This window comes from Triticum aestivum, chromosome 5A (assembly GCF_018294505.1).
Source record: "Triticum aestivum cultivar Chinese Spring chromosome 5A, IWGSC CS RefSeq v2.1, whole genome shotgun sequence".
Classification (NCBI taxonomy): domain Eukaryota; kingdom Viridiplantae; phylum Streptophyta; class Magnoliopsida; order Poales; family Poaceae; genus Triticum; species Triticum aestivum.
Genome location: NC_057806.1, coordinates 645,261,269 through 645,286,302, shown reverse-complemented (window position 1 = coordinate 645,286,302; position 25,034 = coordinate 645,261,269). Strand labels below are relative to the sequence as shown.

The 25,034-nt window shown below is 51.3% G+C and overlaps 2 pseudogenes; both read left to right on the top strand.

Moving 5' to 3' along the window:
- Positions 1 to 436: 436 nt before the first annotated feature.
- Positions 437 to 2,193, top strand: LOC123101702 (UDP-glycosyltransferase 91C1-like; annotated as a pseudogene).
- A 13,096-nt stretch (positions 2,194 to 15,289) lies between these two features.
- LOC123101701 (uncharacterized) overlaps positions 15,290 to 25,034 on the top strand; it is a 75,986-nt pseudogene continuing 66,241 nt past the window's right edge.

Genomic DNA, 25,034 nt, shown 5'->3' with positions numbered 1-25,034 from the left:
TTGGAAAGTTTCAATCTATCACAAAAGGAACACACAGGTTCCTAGCCATTTACGTTGACGCATCAATTGTCTAGTGAGCACTGCATCTTGAGAAAGTTTCCAAAGAAAAATCTGGATCTTAAGAAGGAGTTTGGCTTTCCAAATCCATTTGTAATTGCACCCACCGAGTGGTTTTTCTTGTCCGACCGCCATGTTTCGGGAGCTACCTTAAGCGTGCCAGCTGCTACATGGCCTCACTGTTTTAGGTGAGCGCACATGTTGGCGGGAGGAGAGCACCCAGACCCAAATCTCAGCGACTGGCCACCCATGCCCTGGTTGTCTCTTTATTTATCCGCGGGGTCAGCAGCTGAGCAGTGACCAGTGAGCAGAGCACCACCAAGAGCCAGCCGCCGCTTCCTTCTATTCGCAACGCCGGTAAGCCGAGCTTCAGCTCTCCATGGACGCCACGTCCTAGCCGCTGCTGCGCATCATGCTCTGCCCCTACCTCGCTTTTGGCCACCTGCTTCCGTACCTAGAGCTCGCCGAGCGCCTGGCGCTGCCCGGCCACCTTGTGTCCTATGTCTCCACCCCGCGCAACCTCGCCCGCCTCCCACCGCTGCGCCCCGCTGCGGCGCCGCACGTGGACCTCGTCGAGCTCCCCTTGCCGTGCGTCAACGACCTGCCCGACGGCGCGGAGTCCACCAACGATGTCACCGCCACCGATCATGAGCTCCACTGGAAGGCTTTCGACGGCCTCGCCGCGCCCTTTGGGAGGTCTTGGCCGCTGCGTGCACCGACGAGGCCACGAGGCCTCACTGGATCATCGTTGACTGCTTCCACCACAGGGCCACCGCCGCCGCCCTCGAGCACAAGGTACGATCCAATCCACCAGAGATGGCTAGTTTGCGCGGCAGGCCGGCAGCTTTGTTGGTTCCATCACATGCATGTCTCAAATCTAGTTGCCTTGAATGCCAGGTACCATGTGCGGCGCTTCTGACGACCGCTGCCATGCTCGCTGCCGTCCCCCGCCTGCCATTGGAGCACCCCGAGGTAGGCTCTGCTGTTGCCTCTATGTTTGAACAGGCCACCGCTGCTAGGTGCGTTGTGCCCAGTTACGAGCGGAATGCGATGACACGGTTTGTCGCCGTGCATGGAACATCATCGGGTATGTCCAGCCTCTGGCGCTGCATCTTGACAGAGAAGAGATGCACACTAACAGCCATCCGGAGCTGCGTCGAGTAGGAGCCCGAGTCCTTCCCGCTCTTAGCAACCCTCCACGGCAAGCCAATGCTGCCCCTCGGCCTTCTGCCGCCGTGCCGCTGGCAGCAATGGAGAAGACCATGCCACTGTTCGGTGGTTGGACGCACAACCGCCCGGCTCGGTGGTGTACGTGGCGCTAGGGAGCGAGGTGCCACTTCGCGAGGAGCAGGTGCGCGAGCTGGCCCTCGGCCTGGAGCTCACCGGGACGCTCTTCCTCTGGGCTCTCAGGAAGCCCATCGGTGCCGATGACGACCCTCTCCCACCCGGCTTCGAGGAGCGCACCCACGACCGCAGGCTGGTGGCCACGGGGTGGGTGCCCTAGATGAGCATCCTGGCGCACGCGACCGTCGGCGGGTTCTTGACGCACTGTGGCCGGAACTCGCTGATCGAAGGGCTCCTATTCGGGCACCTACTTGTCATCCTGCCCATCTTCAGCGACCAAGGGCCCAACGCGCGGCAAATGGAAGCGAAGAAGGTAGGGTTGCAGGTGGCGAGGGACAAGGATGACGGGTCCTTCGACTGCCATGGCGTCGCGAGTGCCGTCCGGGCAGTCATGGTTGAGGGAGAAGAAAGAAGGGGCTTCGTGGCAAACGCACTGAAGATGCAAGCGGTCGTAGCGGATAAGGCACTCCAGGATAGCTACATCAACGAGTTTGTACAACACCTCAGATCTTACGGCGCTGCAGGGGCAGACACAATGGGCGTGTTTGGTTGCCTGCATCGAGCCCAACCAGGCCCGCGCGGGAAGGGAGAGGCCTGTTTGGTTGCCCGGTTTTTCTATTGGGCCTGCATCGCACGCTCCTCAAAGCATCCCAGAGCCTGGCTCACTGGAAACGCTTGGATCGGCAATTCTCGCGAGCCAGGCTGAGTGCGGCGCGAGGTCGCACGGGAAGGAGCGAGGCGAGGGCGAGGGGGATGGCGGGAGATGGAAATCTGGCGCTGTCGTGGTTCTAAGCCTGACAGTAGAGTGGGGGGTAGGTATGGAGAGGCAAGGTCCTAGCTATGGAGAGGTTGTAAACACAAGGGATGTACGAGTTCAGGCCCTTCTCGGAAGAAGTAATAGCCCTACGTCTCGGAGCCCGGAGGCGGTCGAGTGGATTATGAGCATATGAGTTACAAGGTGCCGAACCCTTCTGCCTATGGAGGGGGGTGGCTTATATAGAGTGCGCCAGGACCCCAGCCAGCCCACGTAATGAAGGGTTTAAGGTGAGTTAAGTCTGGGGCGTTACTGGTAACGCCCCACATAAAGTGTCTTTACTATCATAAAGCCTACTTAATTACAGGCCGTTGCAGTGCAGAGTGCCTCTTGACCTCCTGGTGGTCGAGTGAGTCTTCGTGGTCGAGTCCTTCAAGTCAGTCGAGTGAGTCCCTCGTTGGTCGACTGGAAGGCGACCTCTTCTAAGGGTGTCCTTGGGTAAGGTACTTAGATCAGGTCCATGACCCTACCCTAGGTACATAACCCCATCATTAGCCCCCGAATGGATTGAGGCTTCGAGTGAGGAAGGAGTTGATGTCGTTTCCGATTAACCTTTGCGCTCTGGTCGTGCGTTGTTCTGGACCAAAGAATCTCTTCGTCGACAGTGAGCAACTTGTCTTCAGTCGACTCGATCCATTCTCTTCTTTCGTCGAGTGATCTTTCGGGCTTCGACGATCTCCGAGCGACGGATCGCGGGAAACCCCGCGTCTGACAGACTGATCTGCTGTTCGCGGATTCCGCGGGATGCGAAATTTGGGGACGCGCGCGAAGCGGGGCGGACCGCGGCGTTCGGATGGGACGGGACATAGACGCCTCGATCCCCGCGCCGCTTTCTTCGCCACGTATCCCGTCTGCATAACTGTTCCTGGATATGATTAGATCGACCGGGCCCACCTGTCATCCACTCGGAAGGGACCTTATAAATGCGCCCGGCGAGGATTTCTGTACTGTGCCTCCGCATTCTCTCTCTCTCTCTGCTCCCTTCGTCCCCGTCCAGCGCGCTCGCTCTCGCCCCCGCACAACTTCCCCACGCGCATCTCGCCGACAACCATGGCCAAGGAGAAAACGGCGGCGCTGGAACGTGCGAAGAAGGCGTCGGCGTCGGAGAAGGCGAAGGGGAGATCTACCAGCCGCGGCGGGTCTTTGTCCAGATCCCGCCTGCCGAAGGGCTGGGTCCAAGGAGACTGGATCCAGTCGACCATCACAGAAAAAGACCTCCTCGACATGGCCAACGAGGGCTTGATCCCTCATGGAGCTGCGAGGCTTCCGGGGAAGGAGTGGCAGCCCCAGCCAGAAGAGGGTGAGTGTGTGCTCTTGGCCACCCATGTTGATCGTGGATTTTCTTTGCCGCCGAGTATTTTCTTCCGTGGCTTCTTGAACTTCTTTGGAGCGCAGCTCCACCACTTTACCCCAAATTCTATCGCCTATCTTGCCGCATTTGTGTCCATGTGTGAGGGTTTCTTGGGCTGTCGACCGCACTGGGGTTTGTTCAAGCATATATTCACGTGTCGCTCTCAGACCGTGAAGAAGGCGAGCCCAGGTGATGAGAGAACCCGAGTCGTCCAAATGTGTGGGGGTCTGGGGATCCAGGTGAGGAATAAGAGCACCTTCCCGCCCATGACCTTTCCCGAGTCAGTCAGAGGCTGGCAGTCGACCTGGTTCTACTGCCAGGACCAGTCGACGCCGGGGCAGTCGAGTGGACTCCCTCAGTTTACCATGGACCGAGTGAACAAGCCCTCCTCTCTGAAGTTGATTCCGGAGGAGAAAGCTGACGTGAAGATGTTGATGGAGCGCGTGGTGCAGTTGGTTCGGGAGGGAGTGACGGGCATGGACCTCCTGGAGGTCTTCCTTAGGCGTCGCATCCAGCCCCTTCAGTTCCGGAGCCACTGCATGTGGTTGTACTGTGGGACCGAAGACGAGACTCGAGTCCATCCAGAAGCAGTCGACAATGTCACTCTGGAAAGATGGATGGTAGCCGTTACCGGAAACAAGGACAACCCACGCGGAGCCAGAAGGATTCCTCCACTCGACCACAACAGCGATCCAAACAAGGTACGTTTGCTCTGCTCTCCACTGTGTTCTTGTCGCATTCATTTCTGTTTATCCTGCCGACTGGTCGACTGATCCTTGTCTTGATATCTGCTAGGCTCTCACCGAGCTGTACTCGATGCCCAATGGGGCACAAGCTCCGACTGAGGAGGGTGAGGCGAGTGGGGGCGAGAGCCAGGAAGAGGAGGAATGGGACTCGGACATTGCAGAGGATGATGACGACGATGATGATGATGACGGTGATGAAGATGACGTTGAGGACGAGGAAGAAGAGGAGGAGGAGGTCGTACCACCGCGCTCAGAAAGGCGGTCGAAGCTTGTCCACGACCCTTCGACTGAACGTGGCAAGGGGGTTGCGACCGTTGTTCAGTCGACCAAGCGCCCTCGGACCACCTCTCCGGTGCCGACTGAAAAGGCGCCGAAGCAGCCCAGGGCGGCCTCGTCGAAGCCGATCAAGCTCCTGCCGAAGATGAAGGTGTCCATCCCCACCATATCAGGGTAATCGTGCTGCTTAAGTCTTCTTATTTTGTGTGAACTTTGTCTCTGGTCGACGCTGAAGTTAGTCGACTGATCCTTTGGAGTTGCAGTGCTGCTACTTCTGAAACCTCAGCCCGGGCTGATGACCATGAGATGGAGGACGCAGCAACTTCGAAACCAGGTACTGTATTCTTAACACCGTTCTTAGTCGACTGACTCACGATCTCTGATCCTGATTCTTCTCCGTAGCTCCACCCAATACTGTTATCAATCTCCCTAATGATGATGAGGATGAAGAACCACTGAAGCGCAGGAGGAGTAGGAAAGCGTCCGCCAGTAAGGTGCCCCAGGATGTGACGGCGCCTGAGATTCTGATTGCGGAGGAAGAGAACACCACTCGACACACGGTGTCCTTCGCAGATCCATTGACGAGTGCTCAGCAGCCCTCCCTCTTCACGACGCACCACGTCCCAGAGGACCAAGCTGGCGCGGCGAAGGAAGCGATACGCCAGGCGGGAATCATGATGGAGCAGTTGAAGACCATCCGGGATGCGAGCCAGGCAGCTTATGACGCCAGTTCTGCCCTTCAAAGCAATGTTCAGGTCGGTCGACCACTGTTTGTTCTGTTGGATATGCTACCAAAAACTTTTCCTTTCCGGAATTTATAGTAGTCACCCACTGGGTGTGTCGATTGAACTCCGTGTTAGCGGGGGCACGCTGAGTGCACCCGCTGGGTGTAGTCCCCAAGGCTAAGGTCGACTGCTGGCAGTCGGCCTTAGGCTTTATGATGTCAGTCTTTCTGTCAGTCGACTATGTCGACTGGATTTCACAAACCGGTGGGGGCACGCTGAGTGCACCCACTGGGTGTAGTCCCCGAGACTGTGGTCGACTGCTTGCAGTTGATTACAGTCTTAAAGAATACATCTCCTTTTTTTTTGAGGTCGACTGGTCGACTTTGTCTTCAACAGAATTAGTGGGGGCACGCTGAGTGCACCCACTGGGTGTAGTCCCCGAGACTACGGTCGAATGCTTGTATTCGGCTGTAGTCTTAGAAACGTGTGTTTTTTCCTTTTTCACTCGGAAGTGAATTATATTTGACATTTAGTCGATTGGTTCTTTGCAGAACTCCTGTGATCTTGTGGCTCGCTACTCTGAGCTGGAAAACAAGCACACTCAACTCGAGCTGAGCTTGAAGCTGGTTCAGGAGAAGCTGACGAAGGCAAAGGAGGAGACTGAAGGTATGTTTGGTGAGACCTTGACGACTGCTTTTCCCCTTGCTTGTTTCAAAATCTGACCTTGCTGTAACTTGCAGGTAAGGTAAGGGAGGCCCAACAGAAGAAAGACCTCGAACTAGCTGAGAAGATCAAGCTTGCTGACGAGAAGTTAGCTTCAGTCACCAAGCTTGAACAAGACAATACCAATCTGAAAGCTGCTCTTGGGATCGCCAACAAGGAGGTCAGTCGACTAAAAACTGATAAAGCTGCCCTGACCGACCAAGTCAGCAAATTGACTGGGAAGAAAACTGATCTGGAGGCCTTCCTGAGTGGTCTTGCCAAGAAGCTGTTTCTTATGCTTGAAGGTAAACCTCTATGCTTGGCAAACATTTCCAATTGAGGTTTTTCCATTCGACCATCCCCTTGACTTAGTGATCATCCTTGCAGAATTTTGTCAAAATTTTGAAGAAGAAACTAGCCGGCTGGAGCCAAACTTCGACCCCGTCAATTCTCCGGTGAACGACGAAGTTGCCATGAATGTTTTCCGACTGGAGTCTCGTGTTGCAGCTGTCGTGGACTATCTCGCAAGGCTGAAGGCCGCCACATCTCGCATCGACTCGACGCTCTGGCCTGAGGAGACACTTCAGAATGATCTTGAGTCGCTGATGGCCCACTTGAACACGATCCTTGGTCAAGTGCAGGAATGGAAGAAGTCCTCGGCTCGGTGTGGTGCAGATGTTGCTCTGTGTCTGGCCCGAGTCCACTGTAAAGATGCGCGAGAAGAGAAGCTGGCGGCTCTTCGGGTGGCCAACACCAAGAAACACGACTTCAGGTCCTTTATGGAAACTTTCCTTGCAGCTGCCACTCGGATCGCCGATGGAATCGACCTTGATGAATTCGTTGCACCTTCCAGCCCTCCACATGAGGGGTAAAAAACTTCTTCTGGCTCGACGCTTTAAATTTGCCTCGGTATGCCGAGTGGAATTGTAACCGATAAACCTTAACAGGTTTAACGCCTGAGCACTCTCGGTTCCTTTAGATATCGATTCAAACTTGAATTTGGTGCTTGAATACGATTGCCTTTGGCTCGAAATGTCTTTTGCAGGTTCAAAGCAAGGCGCCTTTACTGCAATCGACTTATTCTTTAGTCCACTTAGGCGAGCACTGGGCTGCGGCTAAGCCTCCGAGTGGAAGCCCGGCTTACCACTCGGTAGGATTTCTATAACTTAGGCGAGCACAGGGCTGCAGCTAAGCCCCCGAGTGAGAGGTTTACTCTTCACTCGGTAGGATTTTGATAACTTAGGCTAGCACTGGGCTGCAGCTAAGCCTCCGAGTGAGAGGTTTGCTCTTCACTCGGTAGGATTTTTATAACTTAGGCGAGTGCTTGGACCGCAGCTAAGCCCCCGAGTGAGAGGGTCGCTCTTCACTCGGTAGGATTTTTGTAACTTAGGCGAGCACAGGGCTGCAGCTAAGCCTCCGAGTGAGAGGGTTGCTCTTCACTCGGTAGGATTTTTGTTACTTAGGCGAGCGCAGGGCTGCAGCTAAGCCTCCGAGTGAAAGTCTGGCTTACCACTCGGTAGGATTTTGATAACTTAGGCGAGTGCTTGGACTGCAACTAAGCCCCCGAGTGAGAGGTTTGCTCTTCACTCGGTAGGATTTTTGTAACTTAGGCGAGTGCTTGGACTGCAGCTAAGCCTCCGAGTGAGAGGGTTGCTCTTCACTCGGTAGGATTTTTATAACTTAGGCGAGCGCAGGGCTGCAGCTAAGCCTCCGAGTGAAAGTCTGGCTTACCACTCGGTAGGATTTTGATAACTTAGGCGAGTGCTTGGACTGTAGCTAAGCCTCCGAGTGAGAGGGTTGCTCTTCACTCGGTAGGATTTTTATAACTTAGGTGAGCGCAGGGCTGCAGCTAAGCCTCCGAGTGAAAGTCTGGCTTACCACTCGGTAGGATTTTGATAACTTAGGCGAGTGCTTGGACTGCAGCTAAGCCCCCGAGTGAGAGGTTTGCTCTCCACTCGGTACGATTTTGACAAACTTAGGCGAGTCCTTGGACTGCAGCTAAGCCTCCGAGTGGAAGTCTGGCTTACCACTCGGTAGGATTTTGATAACTTAGGCGAAACGGATTCGCAGCTAAGCCCCCGAGTGAGAGGGTCGCTCTTCACTCGGTAGGATTTTTGTAACTTAGGCGAGCACAGGGCTGCAGCTAAGCCTCCGAGTGAGAGGGTTGCTCTTCACTCGGTAGGATTTTTGTAACTTAGGCGAGTGGTTGGACTGCAGCTAAGCCTCCGAGTGAGAGGGTTGCTCTTCACTCGGTAGGATTTTTATAACTTAGGCGAGCGCAGGGCTGTAGCTAAGCCTCCGAGTGAAAGTCTGGCTTACCACTCGGTAGGATTTTGATAACTTAGGCGAGTGCTTGGACTGCAGCTAAGCCCCCGAGTGAGAGGTTTGCTCTTCACTCGGTAGGATTTTTGTAACTTAGGCGAGTGCTTGGACTGCAGCTAAGCCTCCGAGTGAGAGGGTTGCTCTTCACTCGGTAGGATTTTTATAACTTAGGCGAGCGCAGGGCTGCAGCTAAGCCTCTGAGTGAAAGTCTGGCTTACCACTCGGTAGGATTTTGATAACTTAGGCGAGTGCTTGGACTGCAGCTAAGCCCCCGAGTGAGAGGTTTGCTCTCCACTCGGTAGGATTTTGACAAACTTAGGCGAGTCCTTGGACTGCAGCTAAGCCTCCGAGTGGAAGTCTGGCTTACCACTCGGTAGGATTTTGATAACTTAGGCGAAACGGATTCGCAGCTAAGCCTCCGAGTGGGAGTCTGGCTCACCACTCGGTAGGATTTTTACAAACTTAGGCGAAACGGATTCGCAGCTAAGTCACCCACTGAGGGGGAATTTTATTGGACAAAAATAAAAAGTGACAGAAATTATGGAGGAACTATGACACTATTATTTTGAGGTCCATGAACTACAGAAGTACTTTATTGCAACTCATCCGAGTGATAAAACTTAAGTATAAAATGGGCGGAGTAGCTCCGCGTTCCAAGCTCGGGGCTCGTCGATATTATGCTCGACGTTGTAAAGACGGTACGCCCCGTTGTGGAGAACCTTGGTGACGATGAAGGGACCTTCCCAAGAAGGAGCAAGCTTGTGTGGTTTGTGCTGATCCACTCGGAGAACTAAATCTCCTTCCTGGAAGGCTCGACCTCTCACATTTCTGGCGTGGAAACGACGCAAATCTTGTTGGTAGATGGTCAATCGGATCAGAGCCATCTCCCTTTCTTCCTCTAAAAGGTCGACTGCGTCCTGCCGCGCTTGTTCAGCCTCTGCTTCGTTGTAGATTTCAACTCGAGGAGCATTGTGGAGAAGATCACTCGGCAAGACTGCTTCAGCTCCGTAGACCAAGAAGAATGGAGTTCTTCCGGTCGACCGATTAGGTGTGGTCCGCAGCCCCCAAAGCACTGAGGGAAGTTCGTCGACCCAAGCTCCAGCCGCGTGTTTGAGATCACGCATCAGTCGGGGCTTCAATCCCTTAAGAATCAGTCCATTAGCTCGCTCTGCTTGTCCATTCGACTGCGGATGGGCGACTGAAGCGTAGTCGACCCGTGTGCCTTGGGAGTTGTAGAAATCTCTGAATTCCTCTGAGTCAAAGTTCGACCCATTATCCGTAATGATGCTGTGCGGGACTCCATATCTGAATATTAGTTCCCTGATGAAGCTAACAGCAGTACCGGTGTCAAGGCTCTTGATTGGTTTAGCCTCGATCCACTTGGTGAACTTGTCGACTGCCACCAGTACATGCGTGAAGCCACTTCGTCATGTTCTCAAAGGACCGACCATGTCCAGTCCCCATACTGCGAAAGGCCAGACGAGTGGGATGGTCTTCAGGGCCGACGCAGGCTTGTGCGACATATTCGAGTAGAACTGACATCCCTCGCACTTATCCACTATCTCTTTTGCCATCTCATTCGCCTTTGGCCAGTAAAATCCGGCTCGGTATGCTTTGGCCACGATGGTCCGAGAGGACGCATGATGACCACAGGTCCCCGAGTGAATATCATTGAGGATGAGTCGACCTTCTTCTGGTGTTATGCACTTCTGACCGACTCCAGTCGCGCTTTCTCTGTATAATTGTCCTTTGATTACGGTAAAGGCCTTAGACCGACGGACGATCTGTCGAGCCTCTTCCTCATCCTCCGGAAGCTCTTTTCTCAGGATATATGCGACATACGGAACTGTCCAGTCGGGAATGACCACCAAAACCTCCATGATCAAGTCGACCACCGCTGGGACTTCAACTTCAGTCGGATCTGTGGCACTCTTGGGCTGTGGAGTTTCTTCGGTGAAAGGATCTTCTTTGACTGACGGAGTGTGTATATGCTCCAAGAACACACCACTCGGAATGGCTTCTCTCTTGGAACCTATCTTTGCTAGATCATCAGCTGCTTGATTTTTCAGTCGGGGTATATGATGGAGCTCCAACCCCTCGAACTTCTTTTCCAGCTTCCTCACTGCACTGCAGTATCCAGTCATGGCTGGGCTTCTCACGTCCCACTCTTTCATCACCTGGTTGACCACTAAATCCGAGTCACCATAGACCATCAGGCGACGGACGCCGAGTGAAATGGCCATGCGCAACCCATATAAGAGGGCCTCATATTCCATTCGAACTTGTCTGTCTTCTTCATCAGTCGGTAAAGAGGCAATGCCTTTTCACCGAGTCGTGATATGAATCGACTTAATGCGGCCAAGCATCCAGTAAGTTTCTGGACATCATGCACTCGCACAGGGCGTTTCATTAGGAGAATAGTGCCAATCTTCTCTGGGTTAGCGTCGATTCCCCGTTCGGAAATGAGAAAACCAAGTAACTTGCCACCAGGAACTCCAAATGTGCACTTTGACGGATTGAGCTTGATATCATATCTTCTGAGGTTGGCAAATGTTTCGGCGAGATCAGCGAGCAGGTCGGAACCTTTTCGTGACTTGACAACAATATCATCCATATATGCTTCCACATTCCGACTGATTTGAGTGAGTAGACACTTCTAAATCATTCGCATAAATGTGGCTCCGGCATTCTTGAGGCCGAATGGCATGGTGATATAGCAGAAGCACCCGAATGGAGTGATGAAAGCTGTTTTTACCTCGTCGGGTCCGTACAGACGGATCTGGTGGTACCCGGAGTAGGCATCTAAAAAAGATAGCCTCTCGCATCCCGCGGTCGAGTCAACAATTTGATCTATGCGAGGGAGAGGAAAATGATCTTTCGGGCAGGCCCGGTTGATGTGCTTAATGCACATTTGGAGCGACTTGTCCTTCTTAGGAACCATGACGACATTAGCGAGCCACTCGGAGTGGTATATCTCTCGGATAAATCCTGCCGCCAACAGTCGAGCCACTTCTTCACCAATGGCTTTTCTCTTCTGGACGGCGGACCGCCGAAGATGCTCTTTGACTGGTTTTGCAGACGAGTCGACTCTTAGGCGATGCTCAGCCAGTCCCCTGGGAACACCTGGCATGTCAGCGGGCTTCCATGCAAAAATGTCCCAGTTCTCACGGAGGAACTGGATGAGCGCTTCTTCCTATTTTGGGTCGAGCGTTGTGGAGATGCGGGTCGGAGCTGCATCGGGATCGGTCGGGTGAATGTGAACAGGCTTCGTCTCACCGGACGACTGAAATGCAGATTCTGTGGCGGGTTTCTTTGATCGCAGCAAGTCACTCGGATCTGCGTTTTGCTTGTATTCCTCGAACTCGACCACTGTCACCTGGGAATCGGCAATCTTTGAGCCCTTCTGAAAGCACTCTTCTGCCTTTTTCCTATCACCGGTGACAATGATCACTCCTTTGGGGCCGGGCATCTTCAATTTGAGGTACACGTAACATGGTCGAGCCATGAACCGTGCGTAAGCTGGTCTCCCCAAAATGGCATGATATGCACTCTGAAAATCCACGACCTCAAACGTCAACTTTCTTTGCGAAAATGTTTCGAATCACCAAACACCACGTCCAAAGCTATTTGGCCGAGTGACTCGGCTTTCTTCCCTGGTATAACTCCATGAAAGCTCATGTTACTAGTGTTCAGTCGGGACATCGGAATGCCCATTCCTTTCAGTGTGTCTGCATACAACAAATTCAGCCTGCTTCCACCATCCATCAACACCTTTGTCAGTCGAGTGCCTTCGACAACTGGATCGACCACCAAAGCTTGCCTCCCAGGGGTGGCAATATGAGTCGGGTGATCAGATTGGTCGAATGTGATGGGTATTTGAGACCATTTCAGATAATTTGCTTTTGCTGGGGCAACCATGTTCACCTCTCGGTTAATGACTTTCAGTCGACTCCTGCTTTCCACATCTGCAAAGATCATCAGAGTGGAGTTGATATGCGGATATCCTTCCTCACTGTCCTCCTTGTCTTCGGCCTTGTCCGACTCCTTCTCCTTGTCCTTAGACTGTTTTCCCTGAAACTGCTGGATCAGGAGTCGACATTGGCGAGTGGTGTGCTTCGGGTAGATGATATTCCCCTCTTCGTCTTTCTTCGTGTGGATGTGACATGGCATATCCATTACGTCGTTCCCTTCTTTATCCTTTACCTTCTTGGGGTTCCAGGATCCTTTTGGTTTCCCCTTAAACTTTCCCTGAGTCACGGCCAGAGCCTCTCCAGGAGCTGCCGGTTCAGCCTTCCGCTTCTGTTTCCGACTGGTGTTTCCTTTTTCCGACTGACTCGGCTTGTGCTTGCCGCTTCGGAGTCGGTCTTCTTCTTCGCCGTTGGCGTACTTGGTAGCAATCTCCATCATCCGACTCAAGGTCATGTCACCGGTTCGACCAAACTTCAAACTCAGTTCTCTGTTCTTGACGCCATCTTTGAAGGCGCAGACTGCCTGATGATCAGACACATTCTCCACAGTGTGGTGCAAAGTGATCCACCTCTGAATATACTCTCTGAGAGTCTCATTAGCCTTCTGCACGCAGACTTGCAACTCTGTCAATCCAGCTGGTCGCTTGCAAGTTCCTTCAAACGTTCTGATGAACACTCGGGACAGATCTTCCCAAGTGTAAATGCTGCTAGGAGGTAATTGAGTCAACCATGCCCTGGCAGAACCTTCCAGCATGAGGGGCAAATGCTTCATGGCCACCTCGTCGTTCCCACCACCAATCTGAACTGCCACTCGGTAGTCTTCAAGCCAAGTTTCAGGCTTAGACTCACCAGTGAACTTGCTGACTCCTGTTGCCAACCTGAAATTGGGAGGGATAACTGCGGCTCTGATAGCTCTGCTGAAACATTCAGGACCAGAAACATGCACTCGACTGCTTGTGGGTGCATCTCTGTCGAGTCCGCCTCGATGGGCTCTGTTCCGGTCGACCAAACCTTGCACGATAATGGATCGCGCGTCGAAGCCTGGTTCTCTGGGGTCGACTGGAACCCTTCGCCCTGTACTGTACTGACGCCTGTCATCTTGCTGCCGAGGAGCGTAAGACCCACCCCTCGGAGGGGAATTGGGCACTCGACGCCTATCATCTCGGTCGAGTCGGTCACCATATTGATCTCGCCGATTCTCGCGCCCTTCACGCCGCGGAGGCGATCTGGGGCTGTGAGCCGACTGAACCGTATTCGCAGTGACGGATCGACTGTGAATTCTGTTGCGCGACTGAGACACGGCTGAATTCTGATCTCCTGCTGCCCGGAGCAGATCCCTGATCTGCAGCAAACCTCTGCCAGCTTCCGACTGCGAAGGCTGGATGGACTCTGCTATACGGGTCGCAGCTGCTAAATTCTGGATTGGGGTTCGATATACCTGAGTCGGCGGGAAGAGTTGACGTCGACTGGTGTCGGGAACTCGTTGCCGCGCGCGCTCGTCGAGTGCTCGCTGAAGATTCTCCAGTCGAGTGCGTTCGGCCAAATTGGCCAGACGTGCCTCCTCCAAGGCACGAGCCTCGGGGGTTTCTCCTGCGATGGGAGTACGCAGGGCATCCACGTTCCTGCGGCGAAGTTCCTCTCTTTGCAGAGAGTCGAGTGGCTCGGGCTGGTACTCTTCGTGGCCTCGTGCAGGGTCGCCTCCGTCACCTGCTCCACCATCACGGGCGAAGCCAGGGGGACTGCGGGGCCCGTCGACCATCAAGATTTCCGCCGCTGGATCACTGCTACCGCACTCGGATGCAGTCTCTACGGAGCCAGTCGACAGATCGAACAAGCCGTAGAGAGATTCGTCGGGCTCGATTGCCACAACTTGGGTGGTGGCCGATTGGCGAGCCACCGCGTGCCTCACCCATCGCTAAAGCCTCGACCGGCCCGAGCGCTTGCGCTGGCGGGAGACCGGGAGGGTGGACGATGGAGGAGCCGACCGATACTGGGTCGACGGTTGCCGCAGCAGAACGCCACGGACACATGCGCGAAAATGCGTCGCACCGCGGACGGGGAGCGCATCAACGTCGAGTGGAGCCTCATGGAGCCACGCGGAGTCGTCGGCGATGAAGGTGAGAGTGCCGAGACGGATCTCTTGACCCCCGACCAAAACTCCAGCAGACACCATGATGAAAGTACTCGGAAGAATCGCAACTTCTCCACAAAAATCGCTAAAACACCGGCCCCACGGTGGGCGCCAACTGTCGTGGTTCTAAGCCTGACAGTAGAGTGGGGGTAGGTATGGAGAGGCAAGGTCCTAGCTATGGAGAGGTTGTAAACACAAGGGATGTACGAGTTCAGGCCCTTCTCGGAAGAAGTAATAGCCCTACGTCTCGGAGCCCGGAGGCGGTCGAGTGGATTATGAGTATATGAGTTACAAGGTGCCGAACCCTTCTGCCTGTGGAGGGGGGTGGCTTATATAGAGTGCGCCAGGACCCCAGCCAGCCCATGTAATGAAGGGTTTAAGGTGAGTTAAGTCTGGGGCGTTACTGGTAACGCCCCACATAAAGTGTCTTTACTATCATAAATCCTACTTAATTACAGGCCGTTGCAGTGCAGAGTGCCTCTTGACCTCCTGGTGGTCGAGTGAGTCTTCGTGGTCGAGTCCTTCAAGTCAGTCGAGTGAGTCCCTCGTTGGTCGACTGGAAGGCGACCGCTTCTAAGGGTGTCCTTGGGTAAGGTACTTAGATCAGGTCCATGACCCTACCCTAGGTACATGACCCCATTAGGCGCGCCGTCCCGGCGCCAAATTAGCCTCACCCCCCTTTCACTCGCTCACCCATAGCCAATGCCCCCTTTCTTCCCTACTGCCCCACCATCGGCGGCGGCTGCGATTTTAGATCTAAGCTATAGGCGGCGGCAGAAGAGGCGGCGGCGTTTGTGGCAGATCTGGTGCTGCCCTTGTTGTTGGCCACTGTCTGGTCGACCTAGTCTGTGCCATGGCTCCCCCTACGCCGTCCTCGTCTCGGATGCTGGTAAGCAGCACCCCTCCCCCCTTTGTTAGCTCAGTGGTTAGGCCATTAAGCTAGGTGTAGGATCGATTTCCCACTAAATGAACTGTCGATGTCGACTAGGTTATGGACGCACGGATGAGGTTGATAATCCAGGCAGCAACACTGATTAGTGTGATTCAGGCATGGGTCATGTTCATGCACCAGAGAGTTGTTCGTCGTGCTGGGAGATCTTTGATCCGCTATGGTCCATTGTTTCCCCGGGAACAGGAGATGATCCAAAATCAGAACTACATCTACAACTGCAATGACGTTGAGGCTCTGTGGATGCTTAGAATGAAAAGAGCACCATTTTCCAGGCTTGTCGAGACCTTCAGGAGCAGGGGCTGTTACAAGATAGCATCAACACTGGTGTCAAAGAGCAAGTGGCCATGTTCCTTGCTACCTCTTGAGCACTTGCGTTGGTTTTCCCTTGAAGAGGAAAGGGTGGTGCAGCAAAGTAGCGTAAGTATTTCCCTCAGTTTTTGAGAACCAAGGTATCAATCCAGTAGGAGGCTACGCGCGAGTCCCTCGCACCTACACAAAACAAATAAATCCTCACAACCAACGCGATAAGGGGTTGTTAATCCCTACACGGTTACTTACGAGAGTGAGATCTGATAGATATGATAAGATAATATTTTTGGTATATGATAAAGATGCAAAGTAAAATAAAAGCAATGAAAATAACTAAGTATTGGAAGATTAATATGATGAAGATAGACCCGGGGGCCATAGGTTTCACTAGTGGCTTCTCTCAAGATCATAGGTATTTTACGGTGGGTGAACGAATTACTGTTGAGCAATTGACAGAATTGAGCATAGTTATGAGAATATCTAGGAATGATCATGTATATAGGCATCACGTCCAAGACAAGTAGACCGACTCCTGCTTGCATCTACTACTATTACTCCACACATCGACTGTTGGGAAACGTAGCAGAATTTTAAAATTTTCTATGCATCACCAAGATCAATCTATGGAGTCATCTAGCAACGAGGGAGAGAGGAGTGCATCTACATACCCTTGTAGATCGCGCGCGGAAGCGTTCAAGAGAACGGGGTTGATGGAGTCGTACTCATCATGATCCAAATCACCGATGACCAAGTGCCGAACGGACAACACCTCCGCGTTCAACACACGTATGGTCGGGAAGATGTCTCCTCCTTCTTGATCCAGCAAGGGGGAAGGAGAGGTTGATGAAGATCCAGCAGCACGACGGCGTGGTGGTGGATGCAGCAGGATCCCGGCAGGGCTTCGCCAAGCGCAAGCGGGGAGGAGAGGTGTTACGGAGGGAGAGGGAGGCGCCAAGAGCAAGGGGTGCGGCTGCCCTCCCTCCCCCCTCTTTATATAGGGGCCTTGGGGGGGGGGGCGCCGGCCCTAGGAGATGAATCTCCAAGGGGGCGGCGGCCAAGGGGTGGCTTCCCCCCCCCCCCAAGCCAAGTGGGGGGCACCCCCACCCCTAGGGTTTCCCAACCCTAGGCGCAGGGGAGGCCCAAGGGGGGGCGCACCAGCCCACTAGGGGCTGGTTCCCCTCCCAATTCAGCCCATGGGGCCCTCCGGGATAGGTGGCCCCACCCGGTGGACCCCCGGGACCCTTCCGGTGGTCCCGGTACAATACCGGCGACCCCCGAAACCTTCCCGATGGCCGAAATTGGACTTCCTATATATAAATCTTTACCTCCGGACCATTCCGGAACTCCTCGTGATGTCCGGGATCTCATCCAGGACTCCGAACAACTTTCAGGTTACTGCATACTAATATCTCTACAACCCTAGCGTCACTGAACCTTAAGTGTGTAGACCCTACGGGTTCGGGAGACATGCAGACATGACCGAGATGCCTCTCCGATCAATAACCAACAGCGGGATCTGGATACCCATGTTGGCTCCCACATGCTCCACGATGATCTCATCGGATGAACCACGATGTCGAGGATTCAATCAATCCGTATACAATTCCCTTTGTCAATCGGTACGTTACTTGCCCGAGACTCGATCGTCGGTATCCCAATACCTCGTTCAATCTCGTTACCGGCAAGTCACTTTACTCGTGCCGTAATGCATGATCCCATGATCAACCACTTGGTCACATTGAGCTCATTATGATGATGCATTACCGAGTGGGCCCAGAGATACCTCTCCGTCATACGGAGTGACAAATCCCAGTCTCGATTCGTGCCAACCCAACAGACACTTTCGGAGATACCTGTAGTGTACCTTTATAGTCACCCAGTTACGTTGTGACGTTTGGCACACCCAAGGCACTCCTACGGTATCCGGGAGTTGCACAATCTCATGGTCTAAGTAAATGATACTTGACATTCGGAAAAGCTACAGCAAACGAACTATACGATCTTTGAGCTATGCTTAGGATTGGGTCTTGTCCATCACATCATTCTCCTAATGATGTGATCCCGTTATCAATGACATCCAATGTCCATAGTCAGGAAACCATGACTATCTTTTGATCAACGAGCTAGTCAACTAGAGGCTCACTAGGGACGTGTTGTGGTCTATGTATTCACACATGTATTACGATTTCCGGATAACACAATTATAGCATGAACAATAGACAATTATCATGAACAAAGAAATATAATAATAACCATTTTATTATTGCCTCTAGGGCATATTTCCAACAGTCTCCCACTTGCACTAGAGTCAATATTCTAGTTACATTGTGATGAATCGAACACCCATGCAGTTCTGGTGTTGATCATGTTTTGCTCTAGGGAGAGGTTTAGTCAACGGATCTGCCACATTCAGGTCCGTATGTACTTTACAAATCTCTATGTCTCCATTTTGAACACTTTCACGAATGGAGTTGAAGCGACGCTTGATATGCCTGGTCTTCCTGTGAAACCTGGGCTCCTTGGCAAGGGCAATAGCTCCAGTGTTGTCACAGAAGAGAGTCATCGGGCCCGACGCATTGGGTATGACTCCTAGGTCGGTAATGAACTCCTTCATCCAGATTGCTTCTTGTGCTGCCTCTGAGGCTGCCATGTACTCCGCTTCACATGTAGATCCCGCCACAACGCTCTGCTTGCAACTGCACCAGCTTACTGCCCCACCATTCAAAATATACACGTATCCGGTTTGTGACTTAGAGTCATCCAGATCTGTGTCGAAGCTAGCATCGACGTAACCCTTTACGACGAGCTCTTCGTCACCTCCATAAACGAGAAACATATCCTTAGTCCTTTTCAGGTACTTCAGGATATTCTTGACCGCTGTCCAGTGTTCCATGCCGGGATTACTTTGGTACCTTCCTACCAAACTTACGGCAAGGTTTACATCAGGTCTGGTACACAGCATAGCATACATGATAGACCCTATGGCCGAGGCATAGGGGACGACACTCATCTTTTCTCTATCTTCTGCCGTGGTCGGGCATTGAGCCGTGCTCAATCTCGTACCTTGCAATACAGGCAAGAACCCCTTCTTTGACTGATCCATTTTGAACTTCTTCAATATCTTGTCAAGGTACGTACTCTGTGAAAGACCAATGAGGCGTCTCGATCTATCTCTATAGATCTTGATGCCTAATATATAAGCAGCTTCTCCAAGATCCTTCATTGAAAAACACTTGTTCAAGTAGGCCTTTATGCTTTCCAAGAATTCTATATCATTTCCCATCAACAGTATGTCATCCACATACAATATGAGAAATGCTACAGAGCTCCCACTCACTTTCTTGTAAATGCAGGCTTCTCCATAAGTCTGCGTAAACCCAAACGCTTTGATCATCTCATCAAAACGAATGTTCCAACTCCGAGATGCTTGCACCAGCCCATAAATCGAGCGTTGGAGCTTGCACACCTTGTCAGCATTCTTAGGATCGACAAAACCTTCCGGCTGCATCATATACAATTCTTCCTTAAGGAAACCATTAAGGAATGCCGTTTTGACGTCCATTTGCCATATCTCATAATCATAGAATGCGGCAATTGCTAACATGATTCGGACGGACTTCAGCTTCGCTACGGGTGAGAAAGTCTCATCGTAGTCAACCCCTTGAACTTGTCGATAACCCTTAGCAACAAGCCGAGCTTTATAGATAGTTACGTTACCATCCGCGTCTGTCTTCTTCTTAAAGATCCATTTATTTTCTATGGCTCGCCGATCATCGGGCAAGTCAGTCAAAGTCCATACTTCGTTTTCATACATGGATCCTATCTCGGATTTCATGGCTTCCAGCCATTTGTCGGAATCCGGGCCCGCCATCGCTTCTTCATAGTTCGAAGGTTCACCATTGTCTAACAACATGATTTCCAAGACAGGGTTGCCGTACCACTCTGGTGCGGAACGTGTCCTTGTGGACCTACGAAGTTCAGTAGCAACTTGATCTGAAGTTTCATGATCATCATCATCAACTTCCTCTCTAGTCGGTGCAGGCACCCCAGGAACATTTTCTTGAGCTGCGCCACTAACCGGTTCAAGAGGTAATACTTCATCAAGTTCTACTTTCCTCCCACTTATTTCTTTCGAGAGAAACTCTTTCTCTAGAAAGGACCCATTCTTGGCAACAAAGATCTTGCCTTCGGATCTGAGGTAGAAGGTATACCCAATAGTTTCTTTAGGGTATCCTATGAAGACACATTTTTCCGATTTGGGTTCGAGCTTTTCAGGTTGAAGTTTCTTGACATAAGCATCGCATCCCCAAACTTTTAGAAACGACAGCTTAGGTTTCTTCCCAAACCATAATTCATACGGTGTCGTCTCAACGGATTTCGACGGAGCCCTATTTAAAGTGAATGCGGCAGTCTCTAAAGCATAGCCCCAAAATGATAGCGGTAGATCGGTAAGAGACATCATAGATCGCACCATATCCAATAGAGTGCGATTACGATGTTCGGACACACCATTACGCTGAGGTGTTCCAGGCGGCGTGAGTTGTGAAACTATTCCACATTTTCTTAAGTGTGTGCCAAATTCGTGACTCAAGTATTCTCCCCCACGATCTGATCGCAAGAACTTGATTTTTCTGTCACGTTGATTCTCAACCTCGCTCTGAAATTCCTTGAACTTTTCAAAGGTCTCAGACTTGTGTTTCATTAAGTAGACATACCCATATCTACTCAAGTCATCAGTGAGGGTGAGAACATAACGATAGCCACCGCGAGCCTCAACACTCATTGGACCGCACACATCAGTATGTATGATTTCCAATAAGTTGGTTGCTCGCTCCATTGTTCCTGAGAACGGAGTCTTGGTCATTTTACCCATGAGGCATGGTTCGCATGTGTCAAATGATTCGTAATCAAGAGACTCCAAAAGTCCATCTGCATGGAGCTTCTTCATGCGTTTGACACCTATGTGACCAAGGCGGCAGTGCCACAAGTATGTGGGACTATCATTATCAACCTTACATCTTTTGGTATTCACACTATGAATATGTGTAACATTACGCTCGAGATTCATTAAGAATAAACCATTCACCAACGGAGCATGACCATAAAACATATCTCTCATATAAATAGAACAACCATTATTCTCGGATTTAAATGAGTAGCCATCTCGAATTAAACGAGATCCTGATACAATGTTCATGCTCAAAGCTGGCACTAAATAACAATTATTGAGGTTTAAAACTAATCCCGTAGGTAAATGTAGAGGCAGCGTGCCGACGGCGATCACATCGACCTTGGAACCATTCCCGACGCGCATCGTCACCTCGTCCTTCGCCAGTCTCCGTTTATTCCGCAGCTCCTGCTTTGAGTTACAAATGTGAGCAACCGCACCGGTATCAAATACCCAGGAGCTACTACGAGTACTGGTAAGGTACACATCAATTACATGTATATCACATATACCTTTAGTGTTGCCGGCCTTCTTGTCCGCTAAGTATTTGGGGCAGTTCCGCTTCCAGTGACCACTTCCCTTGCAATAAAAACACTCAGTCTCAGGCTTGGGTCCATTCTTTGGCTTCTTCCCGGCAGCTTGCTTACCGGGCGCGGCAACTCCCTTGCCGTCCTTCTTGAAGTTCTTCTTACCCTTGCCTTTCTTGAACTTAGTGGTTTTATTCACCATCAACACTTGATGTTCCTTTTTGATTTCCACCTCTGCTGATTTCAGCATTGAATATACCTCAGGAATGGTCTTTTCCATCCCCTGCATATTGAAGTTCATCACAAAGCTCTTGTAGCTCGGTGGAAGCGACTGAAGGATTCTGTCAATGACCGCGTCATCCGGGAGATTAACTCCCAGCTGAGTCAAGCGGTTATGCAACCCAGACATTTTGAGTATGTGCTCACTGACAGAACTATTTTCCTCCATCTTACAGCTGAAGAACTTGTCGGAGACTTCATATCTCTCGACCCGGGCATGAGCTTGGAAAACCATTTTCAGCTCTTCGAACATCTCATATGCTCCGTGTCTCTCAAAACGCTTTTGGAGCCCCGGTTCTAAGCTGTAAAGCATGCCGCACTGAACGAGGGAGTAATCATCAGCACGTGACTGCCAAGCGTTCATAACGTCTTGGTTCTCTGGGACAGGTGCGTTACCTAGCGGTGCTTCTAGGACATAATCTTTCTTGGCAGCTATGAGGATGATCCTCAGGTTCCGGACCCAGTCCGTATAGTTGCTGCCATCATCTTTCAGCTTGGTTTTCTCTAGGAACGCGTTGAAGTTGAGGACAACGTGGGCCATTTGATCTACAAGACATATTGTAAAGATTTTAGACTAAGTTCATGATAATTAAGTTCATCTAATCAAATTATTCAATGAACTCCCACTCAGACAGATATCCCTCCAGTCATCTAAGTGAAACATGATCCGAGTTAACTAGGCCGTGTCCGATCATCACGTGAGACGGACTAGTCAACATCGGTGAACATCTTCATGTTGATCGTATCTTCTATACGACTCATGCTCGACCTTTCGGTCTTCTGTGTTCCGAGGCCATGTCTGTACATGCTAGGCTCGTCAAGTCAACCTAAGTGTATTGCGTGTGTAAATCTGGCTTACACCCGTTGTATTCGAACGTTAGAATCTATCACACCCGATCATCACGTGGTGCTTCGAAACAACGAACCTTCGCAACGGTGCACAGTTAGGGGGAACACTTTCTTGAAATTATTACGAGGGATCATCTTATTTAAGCTACCGTCGTTCTAAGCAAATAAGATGTAAAACATGATAAACATCACATGCAATCAAATAGTGACATGATATGGCCAATATCATTTGCTCCTTTTGATCTCCATCTTCGGGGCTCCATGATCATCGTTGTCACCGGCATGACACCATGATCTCCATCATCATGATCTCCATCATCGTGTCTTCTTGAAGTTGTCTCGTCATCTATTACTTCTACTACTATGGCTAACGCTTTAGCAATAAAGTAAAGTAATTACATGACGTTTATGTTGACACGCAGGTCATAAATAAATAAAGACAACTCCTATGGCTCCTGCCGGTTGTCATACTCATCGACATGCAAGTCGTGATTCCTATTACAAGAACATGATCATCTCATACATCACATATATCATTCATCACATCCTTTGGCCATATCACATCACAAAACACTTGCTGCAAAAACAAGTTAGACGTCCTCTAATTGTTGTTGCAAGTTTTTACGTGGCTGCTATAGGTTTCTAGCAAGAACGTTTCTTACCTACGCCAAAACCACAACGTGAATTGCCAATTTCTATTTACCCTTCATAAGGACCCTGTTCATCGAATCCGATCCGACTAAAGTGGGAGAGACAGACACCCGCCAGCCACCTTATGCAACTAGTGCATGTCAGTCGGTGGAACCAGTCTCACGTAAGCGTACGTGTAAGGTCGGTCCGGGCCGCTTCATCCCACAATGGCGCCGAATCAAGATAAGACTAGTAACGACAAGATAATTGACAATATCGACGCCCACAACTGCTTTGTGTTCTACTCGTCCATATAAAGTACGCATAAACCTAGAACTGATACCACTGTTGGGGAACGTAGCAGAATTTTAAAATTTTCTACGCATCACCAAGATCAATCTTTAGAGTCATCTAGCAAGAAGGGAGAGAGGAGTGCATCTACATACCCTTGTAGATCGCACGCGGAAGCGTTCAAGAGAACGGGGTTGATGGAGTCGTACTCGTCGTGATCCAAATCACTGATGACCAAGTGCCGAACGGACAGCACCTCCGCGTTCAACACACGTACGGTTGGGAAGACGTCTCCTCCTTCTTGATCCAGCAAGGGGGAAGGAGAGGTTGATGAAGATCCAGCAGCACGACGGCGTGGTGGTGGATGCAGCAGGATCCCGGCAGGGCTTCGCCAAGCGCAAGCGGGGAGGAGAGGTGTTACGGAGGGAGAGGGAGGCGCCAAGAGCAAGGGGTGCGGCTGCCCTCCCTCCCCCTATTTATATAGGGGCCTTGGGGGGGCGGCCCTAGGAGATGAATCTCCAAGGGGGCGGCGGCCAAGGGGTGGCTTCCCCCCAAGCCAAGTGGGGGGCGCCCCCACCCCTAGGGTTTCCCAACCCTAGGCGCAAGGGAGGCCCAAGGGGGGGGGGTGCACCAGCCCACTAGGGGCTGGTTCCCCTCCCAATTCAGCCCATGGGGCCCTCCGGGATAGGTGGCCCCACCCGGTGGACCCCCGGGACCCTTCCGGTGGTCTCGGTACAATACCGGCGACCCCCGAAACCTTCCCGGTGGACGAAACTGGACTTCCTATACATAATCTTTACCTCCGGACCATTCCGGAACTCCTCATGACGTCCGGGATCTCATCCGGGACTCCTAACAACTTTCGGGTTACTGAATACTAATATCTCTACAACCCTAGCGTCACTGAACCTTAAGTGTGTAGACCCTACGGGTTCGGGAGACATGCAGACATGACCGAGACGCTTCTCCGGTCAATAACCAACAGCAGGATCTGGATACCCATGTTGGCTCCCACATGCTCCATGATGATCTCATCGGATGAACCACGATGTCGAGGATTCAATCAATCCGCATAGAATTCCCTTTGTCAATCGGTACGTTACTTGCCCAAGACTTGATCGTCGATATCCCAATACCTCGTTCAATCTCGTTACCGGCAAGTCACTTTACTCGTGCCGTAATGCATGATCTCGTGATCAACCACTTGGTCACATTGAGCTCATTATGATGATGCATTACTAAGTGGGCCCAGAGATACCTCTCCGTCACACGGAGTGACAAATCCCAGTCTCGATTCGTGACAACCCAACAGACACTTTCGGAGATACCTGTAGTGTACCTTTATAGTCACCCAGTTACGTTGTGATGTTTGGCACACCCAAGGCACTCCTACGGTATCCGGGAGTTGCACAATCTCATGGTCTAAGGAAATGATACTTGACATTCGGAAAAGCTACAGCAAACAAACTACACGATCTTTGAGCTATGCTTAGGATTGTGTCTTCTCCATCACATCATTCTCCTAATGATGTGATCCCGTTATCAATGACATCCAATGTCCATAGTCAGGAAACCATGACTATCTTTTGATCAACGAGCTAGTCAACTAGAGGCTCACTAGGGACGTGTTGTGGTCTATGTATTCACACATGTATTACAATTTCCGGATAACACAATTATAGCATGAACAATAGACAATTATCATGAACAAATAAATATAATAATAACCATTTTATTATTGCCTCTAGGGCATATTTCCAACATCGACCGCAATCCAGCATGCAATCTAGAGTATTAAGTTCATAAGAACAGA